At 32.2% G+C, this 19412-nt stretch overlaps 1 long non-coding RNA gene across 1 annotated transcript; it reads right to left on the bottom strand.

The window, feature by feature from the left end:
• Positions 1–15923: 15923 nt before the first annotated feature.
• On the bottom strand, positions 15924–19024 carry LOC139522429 (uncharacterized). Its single transcript, XR_011664426.1, has 3 exons — positions 18978–19024; positions 17149–17207; positions 15924–16149 (listed from the first exon to the last, which is right to left on the bottom strand). It is a non-coding gene; the product is annotated as an uncharacterized lncRNA (long non-coding RNA).
• Between the last annotated feature and the right edge of the window lie 388 nt (positions 19025–19412).

Genomic DNA, 19412 nt, shown 5'->3' with positions numbered 1-19412 from the left:
ATCAGCTGTAGTTTAATCAAACATATTAATTTGGTCATGATGAAATTTGTTTCGATTTGAGGATTTGTCTAATTGGTAATCTTACCACATATTATTTGGATTATGGTTTTAAAGCAGTCATTGGCCAAATCTTTATAACTGTTGTACTTTTGTACATTAAGACTTTGGACAATACTAATACCATCTATTTCACCAGGGGTGTACTGGTTTTTCATAAAGAATATCACACACTTTATAGTCTAAAGTATACCTTTCAGCATCACATGAGATTTGTTTGTAATCATTATCCTTATGAAAAATATTGTCATCTACTAACCTTGCAGAATACGACAACGAAAATGTATTTTTTCTTTCTTTCGTAAAACAGATCATCATGTAGACTTTTCATTAGTATTTGAAAAGCAACATCATGCTCCGATTAATTTTAAGCATCAGAAGCAAATTATTTTTATTTTCATCAAGTAGTTAACAATGCATGCTGAATGTTGAAGCGGCTTGTCCTTGAAGTTATTTATAAAGAGTAAATATACCACTGGATGATCTGCCTGATGATTTGCGTCCTTTAAAACAATACCGACACGCTCAAATGACTCGATATGCCTTTATTGCTTAGCTTGTTGTATTTTCTTATTTTCAGAATAGACATTTTTTCCAATCAAAGTATCGCCATGGAACGTGTTTTAACGAAAGTGGATTAATCGTTTCATGCATGTCCCCCCCCCCCCCCCCCCCCCTAATTCATATGGACCAAAACGTTTTTCTCTGAGACATGTACATGCTTAATAATACGACCAAGCTACTTTATTCGTTTTTATTTGATGGAATTAGAACTGGAAGTTTTTGGATGTGTTCCAATGTGGGTTGAAATTAGTCTTTTCAAAAAACAAGAATAAAAGCACCTTAGCATCTGTACTTATTCAAGCACATAGACACAACTATTGATACAAATATTATATTCTGAACTATAAAACTTAGGAAAATATATCTTACATGCATTGCATTTTATATGACAGAAAAAGTAGCGTTACTTGACTTGGTGAAAATTGAGAAGTAATACTGCTATGTGGTGAGTTTGATAAAAATGATTGTAAAAGTTGATCTGTATGTTACGGAAGCCGATAAGGGCCATTCAAAAAAAATAATTTATGTCGTAATTACGACATAGCATGTCGTAATTTCGACATAACATGTCGTTATAACGACATCGCTATGTCGTAATTTCGACATAACATGTCGTTATTACGACATCGCTTTGTCGTAATTTCGACATAACATGTCTTTATAACGACATCGCTATGTCGTAATATTGACATCGCTAAATATAAAAGAATATGTATTATGATTGCCAAGAGACTAAAGGACACAGATATTAACAACTATACGTCATCATAATGCCCCCAATAATTAGAAAAGCCCCCGCATAGTCAGCTATAATAGAGGGAGGAAAGATACCAGAGGGAGAGTCCCCGAAATGCTGTGTTGCAGACAGTATTATTATTCAATTATTAGCTCCCTTGGTTAAACTCCAAATTTCATATTTAATGCATTTTATTGTTAAATAATTGACATGAAGTTTAATAAGTATATATTTGTTAATTGCATAGCTTTTGCTATTTGAATTCATTGGTTAAAGATATTTATTTATATTGTAAAGTTTAATATTTGCATCGTAGAAAAATCTTTGGATACCTTCTTTGAATACCTTCAGTGAGAAACTTATATATTTTATGTAAAACAATTAAGGTCTATAAATAACGTTTGACAAATGGCTGTACAGAGAGATTAGGTAGATATTACTATGTGAATATGCGAGCCTAACTTGCCAGCTAGGCATCCCATCTCCCTCAAAATAAGCGCATACTAAATGGCTTCTTGTAATAAGGGTGAATTAAAGTATCAAATGCTCTAATGCTACTTTCAAACGTTGTTGATATTCCTACAACACGTTAAACTTAAAATGCGACGTCGAAGAGGGTCTTACTTCGATTATTTTTTGCAAGTTTTATTCGGTTTTTTATATTGTTGGTTGATTCTTGTTCTGTTCGTTTTGTGATGTCATTTTATCAAAAAATTACCTCGAGTTGTGGAAATCGATATAATAATGTTTACCCTTTAAGTTATTTCAACTCAAATGCAGTACTGTCGCAAGTAATGTAGGAATGAAAGATGGGACGGAAGTACATGTATCACGGTGGGTATGGTTGTCCTGCGAGAGAACGTACTGTGCTGGTGATTTGGTCCTGACGGGTGCTGGTGATCAATGAAAAAATGTAAACAAAGACGAAAATAATGATTTTTGACGTTTTCACTCATAAAAAATGGAAGAAAACGGTTGAGATTTTTTCAATTTTGTTTCTTATGGGTTCATATATAAACCATTAAAAAGTTGACCCTCTAAACTTTTTCAGTAAGCGTAACACAGAAATGCTCATTTTCAGAAAATCTCGAACTGAAAAAATAAAACAAAAATGCTCATAGAGTCCGCTTTCTATACCGCAATCCACGCGACAAAACTATTTTGTGAAAAAACATTGCAATTTATTAACATTTAGCATTTTCTCAATTTATTCATGTCCTGATACTGTGCTGGTGGGTCCTGTCATTGTGCTGGTGGGTCCTGATACGGTGCTGGTGATTTTGGATAAGAAGTTGGTCATATTTGAAACAAATGTTACAAAATCAATAAAATTGGGCAGATATTTGTTGTCAATAGGATCTATGACTCCTATTTTAGCTCTTGTGCATCCATTTGGCTGTTTAATATGTGTTTTGAAATGATCGTAACTTGTATTAAATAATTACATAAAAGGGCAACATCTTTCGTCCAATATCAGATAACAATATATAGTATCTAAAATAAGAATAGTTTTATTAAGATATTTTAAATGCCCCTTACATTGATGCTTCAACAATGATCAAAGCCAATGCCGCACAGACATGTTTGTTAGCGCTCCGCATACCCCTCCCCACTTCCACCCAACCAACCCTCCTCATTTCCTCCTTCATTGTTACAGTGGTGTACCAACACAACAATTTATTACATAAAATAATAACACAAAGACACACATTATTGAATAACGAATGCCTGCAGGTACTGAAAGCTAGTTCAAAGCCGCATTTTCAACTAATAGATAAACCATGTTCTCATATACAAAAATCCCAATCGTGTAGATTAAAAAAGTCTCAAAACTTAAGTTCACATTTTAATGTTTGATGAAGCAGAACTTTAAAAGTGTGCAGTGAATCTTGTTCTCACAACAGTTATTGTCATAATTATGTTTTACATAAGACTCATAAAGGAATTAAGAAGGTACCAAGCAATATTTTACAGTTCAATTTAATGATCATGAATGGAAGGAAATGGTACGTAAGTTTACATAGGACAAAAAGAAATTGATAGTGTTTTTTGGCGAAAAACTTAAACGCTTCCTTGCATTATATAGTACAGCTCTTCTATAAAAGCATGCAAAAAAAAACTTTGATTGACTTGCTTGCTATGTTTGCTTGGATGTTTTCAAACAATAGGTAGGCGGTGTTTCAATACATACTGGGATTTGATTGGACAAATACAAACTGACAGGAATTGAAGTTAATGTTTATTTTCCCAATAAATTGTAGTATATAGTAAACAGACTACTTACCTGTCGTTTACAAACATCCAAAAAATCATAGCAAGCAATTTAATGCTTTGCATATATTTATAGAAGAGCTGTAAATTCTAAAAAAAAAAGAAATTTTGTTGTCGTAGATGGTTAAATCCTCAACAAAATCACAATATCTTTGTTGGAACGAATAAAGGTTTTAAATCAAATTTTCGTGGACTTTTTAGCTTCCACCCTGACGAGACATGTTAGCTGTTCGTATGCTGTTGCACCTGACGCACGGAAACTTTCACATTTCCATCTTCTTTTCTGAAATATTTTACCCAACTCATACTTGACAGGACTGTTATCCTAGTAAAAGGTGTAACCAATGAATTGAACACAAGTTAAAAATTCCATAATACTATATAATTCATTTTATGTGTCAATTTGTTCGAAAAAAGTCGAAAAGAAGAGAGTTTTTTTAATGCCATGATTATCTGCCGCTTTCTAGATCTATGCTTAGTATTTATTCCAGATGACATGGACTCCTCACCCTGGTGACCCTGCTGCCTTTCATAACTTTATCCGTATACATATATTAATAGATAAACAAAAGGCTGCAACTGGTATTTGATTCGTTGTAACGAGAATATTTGTGGTGAATGGAAACTGTGAGGGTCAAAATCTTAAATTGCTTATAAATGTTGCTGGACCCAGTTTCGTTATCTGATCTGAATTTTCTGAAATGTGCAAGGTGATAGACATTTTGATTTTTTTTACTCGGTAAGTTTTGCCCTAATTGCTTGAACATTTGCAATATTAAAGCCGATTTCAATGAGTGTGTAGACAAAGGGAATATCTTTGGTTATCTTGCTTGCTGAACAGAAAAGTCATTGTTAGGTTATGCAAACTACCCTACTTTTAAGAGTATTTTTTTACGTTGATTGTTAAAGTCCTGAAAACGGATAGATAGAAACAAAAATGTTTGATTTATCTGGCTTTAGATTCATTTTTTTTAAATATAAATTAAGTCTACATTTTAATATAATAATACTAAGAATTCACAATATAAAAAAATGCAGAAAAAAAATGGAGATGTGAAATATCTTAATAAGGAGTCATTACTACAGAGATGGTGTGTTTGACACACAAAACTTAAAAGCTTAGTGATATTACCAATATTAAAATAAAAATGTATTTTAGTTTGGTAGTTTTTCCATTTACTCATTTTCAATCATAATAAAGGCACATTTGATTTTTTATTCATAAAAATATTTAAATATAGAAAAGTAGGACACATTGTTCACTTCCTCCCCTGTAATTCTTTATCAAAAATATTTATTTATTTTGGAATTTTGAAATGAAAACGCTAAGAAATCTTAGTTTTGTTAATGTTCTCTAGGTTATCTCGTCTTCATTCTCTGACATATTCTAGTCTGCCCTTTCATAAAATAGTGATTTGTTTTAGTGTTCTATCGAACTTTCGAAAAAAATACCTGATAACCGTTCAGACAAAAAAAATATGTTGAAAAAATCTTACAGATACAGCAAGTGATTCTTAATAGCTGTAAGATACATTTTTCTTTTAAAATACAACTTTTAAATCTTACGGGAAACTATTCCAAGCTTAACACTTTCACTGTAACCTCTCTCTAACTTATCCCCCATCCCCCCAAAAAAAACCAAACAAACAAACCCGCAATACTATTGTCATTCTTATAGTCAGCACTCAATTTTTCACAAACAAATGTGTTTTAAGCTGCTAAAGACATATGATTCAAACGCTCAGAAAGTCCTTTCTTATATATTTTTGCTCTCCATTTTTATACAAAACCTTTTACATTTTTATTTTATGGGTTATTGTTGAAGGTCGTACAATGACGAATGGTTGTTAACACATACTTTCTTTGGTTTCTTATGGAAATTTGTCCATTGACAACAAACATACAACATCATCTACTTTATATAAGTATTGTATAAATTACAACGTATTTTGGCGATCTTGCAAAATGATCGTAATCCCGAAAATCGTAAACATATTTTCTTATCTTAAAAGGGGGCAAGAAGGGTTCCATTAACAGGCCAATAAATAAAATCACAGTTAATTATAAAAAGAATAAAAAATAGGTGTTTTTTCTCTCATAATAACAGTAAACAGATTCATAACAATGTCAATTTCAAGAAAGCAGACAACAGTTAATTACTAGTAGTCAATAACAGTACAGCATCAATGATCTTGACTGAATATTTGCCACTTTTAACTAAAATATAAAGGCACAGAACCAGGACATAGGAGCACAGAACCAGGACCGTTTTTCTTATCACCAGCACATCGTCAGGACAATTCCGTTTAACGAACTTGCACGACTTTTTGCAATTTTATATTGTTGTAATATACTTTGCATGGTACTTATGACGCATCAGAGAAAAATTAAGCAACAAAACAGTCGTTTTATTGCCGTTCTGATACAATGTAAACAAACCCACCAGCACAGAATCAGGACCCACCAGCACCCGTCAGGACCAAATCACCAGCACAGTACGTTCTCTCGCAGGACAACCATACCCACCGTGTGTATACGGTTTACATATTTTTTTATCATAGGATGTTTAACCGCATTCAAGTTGCATATCATCTGTCATTGTAAAATTTCTATATCTAAATTCATTCCCAATACAAATATATCTGACACTCTGCAAGTAAATCGAACATTTTTACTCTTGGTTAAATTTGAATAGAATTGTATTTTCCCTGACACATAAGTTGTCGAAATACACCCCTTCAATTACTTGAACCTTGGCTTGAGAATTATTTCCCAAGTCATCTTCAGATATATACATTTTAAAATATAGTAATCTACTCCTGGGTCGTCCGTGAAAACGGCAAATAAAAATATAATCCCGGGTTTTTTTTTAATTCGATGAAACGGTTTTCGTTGCTGTTTGGGATTCGTCTTTCAATTGCCTCCATTTCATGCACAAGTTTATATTGACGAAAAGTTCCGGCTTCGCTAGTACAGGATTTACTTTCATCACGAAATAGCAGGACAAATCGCGATGTAAAACATTCCGTGAACTGGTATTAAGTGTTTTGATATTGGTGATTGCACCTAACTGAAGTGACGACTTTAAATGATCTATTTCGGAGTACTTCCGTAACATAAATTTCAATTTATTTTATAAAATGGGATTTTTCCCTCATTTCCAAATTCTTTTAAATAAATCGTTAAAAGCTATACAATTAATAAAAATTGCAAAATTTTACCTGTGTCGAACCTATTCCCCCGGGCGGAGTCTTTAGCAACATGAACTTTTTTTTTTCGGCAGCAATCATTAACATCTTTCTCCAAATTTCATAACACGATTTGTTTTAATTATCATAAACATTTGATTGAAACTTTAGCACATTTAACGTCGGAAATTGGCGTCTTTTGGATTTTAGACGTTTTCAGACATTTGGAAAAATTGGCTACCGTTTTGAAATGAATGGAAGCATTTTATTCCTTTAAGACCCAAATATGTTGTTAATAAGGAAAGAATCTTGGCATTTTTTACTCTTCGTATATCTTATTTTTGTTTTGATCAATTATAAAAAGATACGCCTAAACTACTTTGAAAAATGACATATCAACTTAGACAAAATGGCTACCGTTTGAAAAACGACTGTGTAGAGAAGATTGTATTGAATCAGCAATATTTGAACTCGCATGAGGCAACAATTTGTACTTTTGTTAGATATTATTATTGACTTACTATTCTTATTCGTTTTCTACTATAATATGCAGTCGAGTCAAATGAAATTTGGTAAAATAACGGCTTTACGCCACAAAGAACCGACACATGTCGTTGTTCCTGTCAAGAATCAAGAAGATCAGAGAATAAAAAATAGGATCACTATACATAAGAGTTAAAACAGTTTTTCATAAATGTAACGCTGGATGGGGACATCCGTTTTTTTTCACATAGCTCCTCAAATATACTAGATATTACTTAGGAGATGATCAAGAGCTGTAAAAACATACTTCAACACATATATTGAATTTGTTTTAATACTGGTTCGTGTTTTCGAACATTTTTATTTTGTTTTGCGGATGTAATTTCGAAGATTCTGTTTTAAATCCTAGGGGTTGTAGGAACATCGCGCGTGGCCAACATTTGAAAGTAGAAATAGAGCTATCAATACTTCAATACACCCTTATACCAAGAAGCCATGTGGTTTGCGCTTACTAAACGGGAGATGGAAAGATTGGCTTGACTTGGTTGTACAAATTCAGTCCTCTAATAATTCCACATTTCATTCTTCCATCATGTGTGAATGCATAACTTTTGTACGACCGGTAACTTGTTAATCTAAACGACTTTGTCTGACTGTCCAGCCCTATAGCACTATGGGCCATGTTAATCTACAATGGTATCTATAACATATATAAGTTTCTCACTGAAAGTATCCAAAGAAGGTATCCAAAGATTTTGCGACGATGCAAATATTAAACTTTACAATATAAATAAATATCTTTAACCAATGAATTCAAATAGCAAAAGCTATGCAATTAACAAACATATACTTATTAAGCTTCATGTAAATTATTTAACAATAGAATACATTAAATATGAAATTTGGAGTTTTACCAAGGGAGCTAATAATTGAATAATAACACTGTCTGCCACACAGCATTTCGGGGACTCTCCCTCTGGTAGCTTTGTTCCCTATTTTATAGCTGACCATGCGGGGGCTTTTATAATTATCGGGGACATTATGATGACGTATAATTGTTAATGTCTTTGTCATTTAGTCTCTTGGCAATCATAATACATATTCTTTTAAATATAGCGATGTCGTTATTACGACATATCTATGTCGTTATTACGACATGATATGTCGAAATTACGACATAGCGATGTCGTTATAACGACATGTTATGTCGAAATTACGACATAGCGATGTCGTAATAACGACATGTTATGTCGAAATTACGACATGCTATGTCGTAATAACGACATAAAATAATTTTTTTGAATGGCCCTTATCGGCTTCCGTAGTATGTTCTATCAAACTTTTATATATCAATACTTTTTAAGTTTCGGTAGTTCCACTATCAAAAAATCGTCCAATTCACTCAATTTATATGTTCATTTGATACTAAAGTTTGATGTCAAATAAAACCTGATACATCACTCTTTCAGCTGATACAAATTTCGAAATGATATCTTCATTCGGAAATTTATTTAAGCGTTCCCTTGTTTGAAAATGATATATTTGGTCTTAGACAATCTAATGACATCTTATAGGAGTTATTGCTCTGAAATGTTTTGTTTTAAGGTAAATTGATTTTGTTTTTAGATTTGTACATGATAAAGCCATAAGGTCTTTTGAAAATGTTAGGTGACATATGACCTTGAAAAATTTCAACCGGAAGCGACTTTGAGTGAACGGAAGTTGTCATTTTTGCACTAATTTCATAGAAAAACTTAATATCATTTTTTTAAATGGACATACATAAACTTATCCTTGGAGACCGGAAGTGACAAAATATAACCGGAAGTAGCAAATTATCTCCCTTATTACAGGCATTAGTATAAACAAACTATATATTTTTGGAATCAGTGTGAATAAAGTAATCATATGAGACAGAAGTGACATTAACCCTATGATTGGACGTTAAAAGCAACTTTGAGTGAACCGGAAGTAGTTTTTATTATTTAGAAAATTGATGAGGAAAGACCTTCAATTGTTCTCTGAATATTTGGTTTGGAACAATTGGTTTTTGATTAATCATTAATTATGTTTCTACAAACAGATTGTAAATTATCAACACAAAGGCGTTTGAAATTTGCTCAATTCTTTTGACATGGAATAGGTTCGACAACCTCAGTGAAGTATGTTTTCCCACGTTTCTTCCTCTCCTACTTGAAATAAACTTGGTTTTAATAGTACCTAAGTTTATATAACTGGGTAAAAGTAAACAAATATATATAATTAGGTTGCTTATATAGCATGTAGTACCCATATCGTAAGGAGTAAACATTTGCTTTCATTCACTTTCATGTAAAGTATTGGATAGCAAAGACTCTCCAATTTGCCGTTTCAGAATCTTAAGGACGAACAAATGTTTGAAGACCAGAATGAATTTACCGTGACGTCATTAGTTGAATTCTAATTGCACTGATAATTTTAAATCAATCACAACGTTTTGGTGAACGCATTTGAAAATATATCAAAGAATGCATTAGACCATAAAGTTAATCTAAATGTAACCTTTAAAGACCGATAAAAAGCATTTCTTATCAAGCCCAAACTAAAAATAGATAAACCATAATGCAATTCAACATTTCATTGGTTCTGTAGCATTTCCAATATGACTTGATTATATAAACATTCAACAATAATCAAAATGATAAATTCATGTACCAAAATTGCCTTCAAAATGCTTAAACAAACATACTGAACCAAATTTACTTCTTTAAAAACCCATATCAGAACATCTGGCGTACACAATTTTTATCCTTGTAGCTATGATGAGTTTATTTAAGCATGACATGAAAGTTTATTACCGGAGTCATTTGTTTTAAAAACTTTTACGATGTAACATGTCATTTAAAACAAATAGTACAACAAAAGTTACCAACAATACTTGACAGTAACGCAATTTTATAACACTCAAATTTGGGTCTCAGTGCTTATAGAGAACTTTCCTTGCATTGCAATAGAAACGTAAGATATAGACCATTATACTGGTAATATGATTAATATCAAAATTATTATTTTGTCGTGAAAGGAGTAGGTCCGGTAAGACCCCTTTTTGGCCCCAAAATATAACAGTTTTACAAAATTGTTAAAATGTAAACTTATAGTTATTTATTGGACAGTTGAATGCTTCTGCTACATAAATATGGGTTGTTTTTGACAATACAATGCACATATATCGGTTTGTAGCACCATTAAGTCATGCTAAATTACTGAAACCTTCAAAATTCTATCATTTTAGTTAAATTTTAGACGGTTTCCGTGTAAAACGAAAGTGGCCGCATTCGTGTTCATCCTTAATATTGAACTGTAAGTTGTATTTTATGATAATACATAACATATATAAAGGTTGTGGATGAACACGGATGCGGCCACTTTCATTTTTGACAAAAAACATCTGAAAAGTGACGTTTTTTGGCATATTTAAGAGATTTTTCATATTTGAGCTTGAATCGGATCGTTTTTAATGACTAAATCAGTTAAAATCTTTCACAAAAACTAATTGAATCAAGTGAAATAGACACTTAAGTGTTTAAAAAGTGGTAAAAATCTTTCGTCAGATGAAACTGAAATTTGAGGCCAAAATGAGTCCTTACCGGACCTACTCCTTTAAATTATTATATACAATACATCCAAAATAGTCATACAATTACCCGAAGGCATGGAAAAATTAAACTTGGTGGTCTTTTTGTAGCACACTTTCCTGAGGCAAATGAAAATCCATGTCATGCAATGCAACAGTTGCATTCGTGGCCATGTAGTCAACAAAAACAATACTATTAATGGTAATAATAATAAAATTCAATATCCTACATACGGTTTCGCTAAAATTCAAACGCACACACAGAAATACTTTCCGAACAAAGTAAAAAATCTAATTTATGAAATCTTGTTTTCGATTTTTTTAAAATTCATATTAATTTAAGTACTTATACCAACAATGTCACATTTTAAGAAATGTAAATGATCATGCAAAAAGGCCTAATGATATTTTATAAAAAAAGTGCCAAAATGTTCAGCTATGATAAGGTTGATGAATATTTTAACCAAACTTTGTTTACAAAATTAATATGTATTGTGTAATGAATAAAACTGCAATTGCTATTGAACGTTATAGATCGATGCTTATGTACAGAACAGATTCAGATGCACACCCGTTTTTTTGCTTCCCACATTGAATCCCAGAGTACTTGATACGCATCACCAATGTTTAAAAAACACAGCAAGCTTAAATTTCTATTAAGACTTGCCTCTGTGAGATTACGAGTTTTGGAGTCACAGAAAAAAAATTTAGCAGCTGACCAAATCAGTAGTAACAGATGAAACGATTTCACCAGCAATTTTGTTGAAATGCAGCATTTCAAAATAAGTAAAAGGTGTAGTTTTTCTCATTTCAAAATGCATTTATGAAATCAATTTACTATTTATCAAAAATGCCTCAAAAGCTGAGCAATCCAAATTATATATAATACATAATTTGGAGATAGGTAAATTATTCCTGATTACACTATGATTAGATTAAACATCTTATTTCAAAGTTTCGAAACTAATTTCGTCTTTACACAAATGCAAAAAATGTGACATCGATTTGTGACTTATTCTAGCTGTAAAACGTTCATATGTTAACTTATATGTCATTTGGTCTCTGGTGGAAATTGGCAATCATACCACATCCTCTTTTCTTTATATGTAACATTTTAGTTAGTTCAGAAAATGTCTAGTATACAGTGTCTCATACTCCAACTATTACTTCGAAGTATTTTATTTCTGTACGGTTATTTATAATACATTCCATGCAACAAGGATTGAAATCCTACATAAATCCTTATATTGATTATAAAAAACACTCTTCTAGTAAAATCAGTTGTAGATCAAGAGGGCGTAGAGTGCCTTTGATCGCCAACCCAATCTCGGGATTGTGCCTGATATTCATATGATGAAATCATAATCTTTCAATCAGTTTAATTGAAGTCTGGAGCTGGTATGTCAGTTAACTGCTAGTAGTCTGTTGTTATTTATGTATTATTGTCATTTTGTTTATTTTCTTTGGTTACCTCTTCTGACATCAGACTCGGACTTCTCTTGAATTGAATTTTAAATGTGCGTATTGTTATGCATTTACTTTTCTACATTGGCTAGAGGTATAGGGGGAGGGTTGAGATCTCATAACCCCGCTGCATTTTTGCGCCTGTCCCAAGTCAGGAGCCTCTGGCCTTTGTTAGTCTTGTATTTTTTTAATTTTAGTTTCTTGTGTACAATTCGGAAATAAATATGGCGTTCATTATCACTGAACTAGTATATATTTGTTTAGGGGCCAGCTGAAGGACGCCTCCGGGTGCGGGAATGTCTCGCTACATTGAAGACCTGTTGGTGACCTTCTGCTGTTGTTTTTTCTATGGTCGGGTTGTTGTCTTTTTGACACATTCCCCATTTCCATTCTCAATTTTATACAAGCTATTATGATCTAATTTTACATAATTTGAACGAAAATCGTATATCTGAAACTTGTGTATTTCTTCCAATGTGTATATTTTTTGTAGTAACACGATAGAACGTTCAAAACTGATTGTTTAACCCCCCCCATTCTTTTTCTTTTTTAGATTCCTAAAAAGTATACATTGGAGAATATAATTGAAATAGACTTGTAATGGTTTACTTTTACAAATTGTGACTTAGATGGAGAGTTAGCTTATTGGCACTCATACCACATCTTTTTATATCTACTGTTAATGTCGAAATCAGAATAAAATGTGCAAACATATAAAGATTATAGATCTGCATTAAAAAAAAAAATAAAAAAAATACATACGTAACTTTCAGCTGAATGTAACATGTATTTTAAATCCGTAGTGGAGACCCTTGATTGGATTGGCAATTAACTTGTTTGTTTATTTGTGCGGTAAGACGATACGTGCGAACATTTGAACATCTGGTCATGGAAGCAAGTTTATTCGGCCACTGAAAGATTGTTTTAATCGATATGGAACACTTGAATTATTTTTTAAGTAATATTGTATTTTACTGGTTAAAGTACATTCATATTTAAATGTGCATTATGCATCAAGAAATGAAAAAAAATTAAAGTTAAAACAACATAGTTTTTGTAAATTTTTCACTTTGCTCATTTATGCCATGTTCCTGAGTATCCAAGCTAGAAAGTGCATACAACCTGATTTACTTTCTATGTCTTTTTCGAATGCTGTGAAATTGGTTCTAAGAATTATAACAACTTTGGTAAACAAAGAACACTTTTGTAACAAGTTATAACCACAATGAAAATATGGAACGTGGTCAAATCCTCAAATGGATAAATTTGAATACTTTCCATGTTAAACATGTTTATCTGAATACTATCTGTTTTATTGTTACTATTAAACAGTATATACCATGATTTATACATTTTCCTAACACAATCTTAAACGTTTTTACACCATGAACATGTAAGCTATAAACTTGAGTAAACGTTTTAGCCTAGAGTGATATGTCTTGATATGCAGGTGTTTCTGTCCATGTGTTCGCTTTCAAAAGAGAGGCGAAAGAAACCAAAGGGACATTCAAAGTAATAAGTCGAAAGATAAACTGACAACGGCATGGAAAAAGAAGGAAAAGACAAACAGACAAACAACAGTACACAAAACACAACATGAAAAACTAAAGACTGAGCAACACGAACCCCACCAAAAATTTGGGGTTATCTCATGTGCTGAGGAAGGGTAAGCAGATCCTTCTCAACATGCGGCACCCGTGTCTTGTTTAACTGTGCTGTTATCTGAACACAAACAATGTGTTAGGAATTCAAGGTATGAGCATATTTTTGGAGTCACTACAATACAGTTCAATACAATAAGATGCACGAGGAATGAATAGATCGACATATAAAAATAAACACACGTATTTTTATGCCCCCGTCGCGATGGAGGGACATTAAGTTTTACCTTTGTCTGTCCGTATGGCCTAACAATTGGTTTCGTTCTCTTCGTTTGCCTCGATCAAATATTATGAAACTTAAACACACTGTTTATCTCTACAAAACACAGATCAAGTTCGAATTTGGGTGGCGTCACTTTTACCATTCTTGAATTATGCCCTTTCATTCCGTTATATGCAAGCGGAGGCATCATCAGGGTCCCATGGACATATTCTCTATTGTTTGTTTGATTAATAAGGCCTATTTTTTTCAAATATAATTTAGTACAGTTATCACGTGCATACACTTAATAAGTCATTTTATTTTTCTCCGAGTCAACTCTGGAAAATGTAATCTGTCAAAAAATTATTTATTATATATTTTTCAATTTGTTCCAAACATTAGACATGCAAACAAAACGGTTAAATTGTCAAAGCAGTATGATAACAAAAAAACAATTTGTTTACTGTTAAAATCAAACTGTGTACTTTTAAAATCAATCTCTGTATATTTAATACATCGTTTCAAACATAGTTTTGTCTTACAACAACGGTGTTTCAAAATTTTTATCCTCTTTTTTTAATCTGAGTTGCATCTACCCAATCTAGCTAATGGTCTCTGCAATTGAAAGAAAGTCTTGTTAACACATCTCTCTCAGTTGTTCACTCATGACTATATAGATAAGAAAGTTAGAAGCACAGCCAATGATTATTAGAAGCTGCTAATTTAGATGAAATAATCAGCCTTACTATTTTAAATGTTTTTGAAGTTTTCAATAAAAAGATGTGACCAGATTAAAATTTATGTCATTTGAATTATAGAACTGATATAATAATATCCAACTGTTCAATCAATTATGAAAGTGAAATGTTGATATAATAATTAGGTTTTAGCACCCAGTTTTGTTCAGTTTTGTCAACATAAGCAAAGACTAATCGCTAAAGAATTGTTCACTTGCAAGTGAATAGTTCGACCTCATGAAATCCATATTCATGTGAACTTCAATAGAACCCCTTAGATAGAGACGGGTTATGCATGAACTAGGTGTGTTCAGCTGTTCAAAAGAAAATAATGTCAACATTAAAAGTGAAAAAAGGGCATACCATTTGGTAGACTAGTTCGCTAATTCGATCTACAAAACTCATTCTTGTAGAGGTAAAAACGATTATTAACATTATGTTTTAAACCTATTATATGAAATCAAACAGACCTAGAAAAATTGCACGAGTTTGCTATCTATTTATATCTATGTTTATATTAATATCGGGCAGAACGATATATATATCTATATGACCGTCGCCCTCTTTGAAGGTCACCTTGATGGCTAATCAGATGGCGTCAAGACTGAAATATACACGAAGTTTAATACATATTATCGAGTTCGTGCATCTTATAGTGTTTAATTTAGACTTTTTATAATTTGGATTTACATTATAGTATGTTATAAATCAAATATGAGAATTTGAGTCAAACCTGTGAACATGAATTTGACAGCTAATGTCCCTATAATTGTAAACAAAATATATAAAAACAGGAGATATGTCACACTCGTGAAGAGCAATTGGTCGTCCGGAAAACAAACTTTTCATTCTATTTTGTATGTGTTGAATAGAATGTATGAATTTCTCCCCAAGGTAAACTTTTATAATATTCATAAAATTGTGATAAAGAACTACAAAACAAAGAATTCTGTCTGTCAAGTTTTATTAGGTCTGTTATCACAAACGCCAAAGGCGCAGCTCTACGTCAGCGTTAGCCAAGACGACACGGCCCTTTACAGCAACATCTCCTGTTTCTACGGCATTTGGCATTCCGAGTACTACAACCGCGTACTCGACATACATTTCGACAAACGGATTTGGATATGGCACAGCCATTCGAGGAGCGAAAACATTTGTCAGCCTCTACACAGCCTATAAACGTTAAAATATTAAATAAGCATAAAATAAAATACATTATAAAAACAAAAAAACGTGGTATAATCGCCAATAAGACGAAATGACGTAAATGATTACAGTCAAGTTTAGGTTACCGTACGACATTCAACAATGAGTAAATCCCATATTGCATAGTATACATTATATAAAAAGCACCAAAAGTTTACAATTAGCCGTTGTATACTATGACTATACATAGGTATTTTTCTTGTTTGTATCTAAACTTTATAACGTCGCGTCTATCGTTTATTTTTAATGTTAACATTTGTGGTGGATAACACATCATTTTGATGTACTTACGCCTTTGAAAGTATTGTACAGAATGCTTCAGATTATGATAAAAAATTAAAGAAAATTAAATTCAAATTCCTTCTGCAATGATGCGTATACACATTACTTGGACTTGTATCTTTGGAACAAAATATCAGGAAAATGTGAGGTAAACGTTAGCAAAAAATCAAGCTAAAATCACAATCAAATAAAGAACAACTAAATGTTGTTTTTTTTTGTGTAGTTTGTGTTTTTCAGTCTTTTGTCTTTTTTTTTTTTTTTGGTTGTGTTTTATGTACTGTTGTTTGTCTTTTGATCGTTTTTGGGGTTTTCTTCTGTCATGACACTGTAAGTTTGCTTTTGACTTATTAGTTTTGGAATCCTTTTGGTATCTTTCGCCTCTCTTTTATATTGAGTTTTTAGCAATTCACTATTTCAAACCTTAACATGGAGGTGTTTTTACAATATTTACATTAAAAAAACAATAAAAATATGGTTGACTGAACTTAATAACACCATGCGTTAAACTAATCATACAAGAAAGACTTTCGTACAAATGAAAAAATCTACATTTTCAGAGTGTTTGCACGAAATGGAAAAAAGTTCCCCAATTGCAGTTCTAATTATACTGACTATTGAGACCATCCGCAATGAAATACTTCAGACTAGTTAACAAAACCAAAACTATAAACATATGTATATTACCTGCAAAGCACAATGCGAGTAAAACTGCAAAAACAAATATTTTCATTTTTTTTTCTTTCCTGCAAATAAAAATGTGTAAACTCATTATAAAATGATAAAAGGCTTTTAAAATACAAATGATTGCGATTGATACATTCTTTGACTATTACATGTGTACGAAGCTTTTCATATCACACACTAAAATTAATATTAGTCAAACGTAACTAGGTTCGTTTGCAACGCTTTATAATTCGTGTCACCTTCTTTTCTCTATTATTAATATAAAATTTCTATTCAATGTGTTATCTTAGGCATTATCTAGTTGATCAATTTGGCAAATTGGGGAAGTTGTACACAAACTCAATTCAAATATCACTCTACATGAGCAACGGATGCCACAAGTGGAGCAAGATCTGCTTACCCTTCAGAGGCACCTGAGATCACCCCAAATTTTGGTGGGGTTTGTGTTGATCAGTCTTTAGTTTTGTATATTGTGTATAATTGTGTGTTATTGTTTGTCTGTTTGTCTTTTTCTTTTTTTAGCCATACTAGTCTTTTAAGTTAATCTTCACCGTATGAGTTTGAATGTCACTATGGTATCTCTTGCCTCTCTTTTACACAATAAAATCTGACAGAAATAGAAAATTACACAATTTTTAAATTCGTCACCTCAACCTAATACCAATTAATTGATGTCTTCACAAAACTCAAAGATTTTTACAACATGATACAGAATTTATTTTTAAAGGTGCTTCTACTTACGAGCTTCATTAAAAACGTTTAAGAATTACGACAAACACACGCACATCGTTAAAATAGTTCGATACATATTTCTATTTGAATGCTAAAAAAATCCGTTGGGAGACATTGACCAAATTCAGTATTTTATTGTTGTTTTAATACATGTTATGTCCAGTGGCAAATATTCCAATTATAGTCAGGACGAGAACGAATTCATACATAAAACGGCTTGTAATAGGGGTTCGACCGGGATAATAGATTGTAAATTTAGAGTGACACTGGAGAATAAGGGTATTACTGGTATGGGACAAACTTTAAGCTTTGGAACACATTACCTACGGACCCCTTAATGAGTTTTGCAAGAGTTCCTATCGTACAGAAAGAGCCTCTACACGAGGCATCGGAATTACCGTCCATATTCTTGCATGACGTGGCTGCATATTTATACATAACGCTGAGCAAAACGGACCCCTAAATTTGCAAGGATTTTACTGCCAATGTGAAGAAGACAAAGAGATGACCATTTTTATATACCAGTACCCCTTCATCCTTTGAAATAAGCTCCATTCGATTTCTAATCAGCTAAGTGTTATCTTTGATGCCTTATCGTCGATTATTATTTGACTTGTAACACCAGTTACATGCAATGTATCACTTTTGGCGAAGAAACACTTACAGAACACTTGAGTCTGATCACAATTAAATCTTATTTGATTAAATATTTTTGTCAACTTGGGTCATACGTTAAATTTTAATGTATATTCGTGAAGATTACAAAATAACTTTAAATTACAGATTAATATGTAGTTTTTTTCAAATTTGTTTATCAAAAACGGTATGCATGACCTCAATTTAGACGAGCATTGGAAAATGAGGATGATGAAAGAAATTAACTTGTAGCGGGACACCTTCGTCACCAAGGTATCTCTAAAACGTTGTTGCAATGGTGCCTTACATACAGAGAGCGTTGTACACACAACAGACGCCACTATTTAGCAGAGTTTTAACTGCCGATGGAGAGAAGCCCAGGAATAACCAGACGTCTATACCAAAGTCAAACCTTTCGATGGCGAATTGTGATCAAATGTTAATTTAATGATTTTACTTACGTTTAACTTTCCTGATCTGTTTGTCTACATAAACAATAAGTAGTCATGCCTTTTTATACAGATACGTAATTATATGCAAACCTGTTACATTTAATTTATGATAATAATATAATGACCAAAGGTTATATTTCATCAATTACACCAAACAGTAACGTCACATTGACAGTTGACTTAAACAAGATTTGTTATTACGCTGAGGATTGCAGTTTCAAACAAATACAAATAAATTACAGCAGCTGTTCTCTTTAAAATTTCATTCCGTTGTTATCTGTACTGAACGAGTATAATTAAAATTTCCTAAATCTTGTCAATGACTCCAGCATTTCGTTTTCAAAAATGATCATTAATATAAACAGCAAATGCTTTGATTATAGGCTCGTGAACAGAAATCATGATCATAATAATACGACTTTTGAAATATCTATTAAAACTATA

The sequence above is a fragment of the Mytilus edulis genome, chromosome 5 (genome assembly GCF_963676685.1).
Source record: "Mytilus edulis chromosome 5, xbMytEdul2.2, whole genome shotgun sequence".
NCBI classification, from domain to species: domain Eukaryota; kingdom Metazoa; phylum Mollusca; class Bivalvia; order Mytilida; family Mytilidae; genus Mytilus; species Mytilus edulis.
Note: the sequence above shows the minus strand (reverse complement) of the source record. Positions and strands in the feature narration are given on the sequence as shown.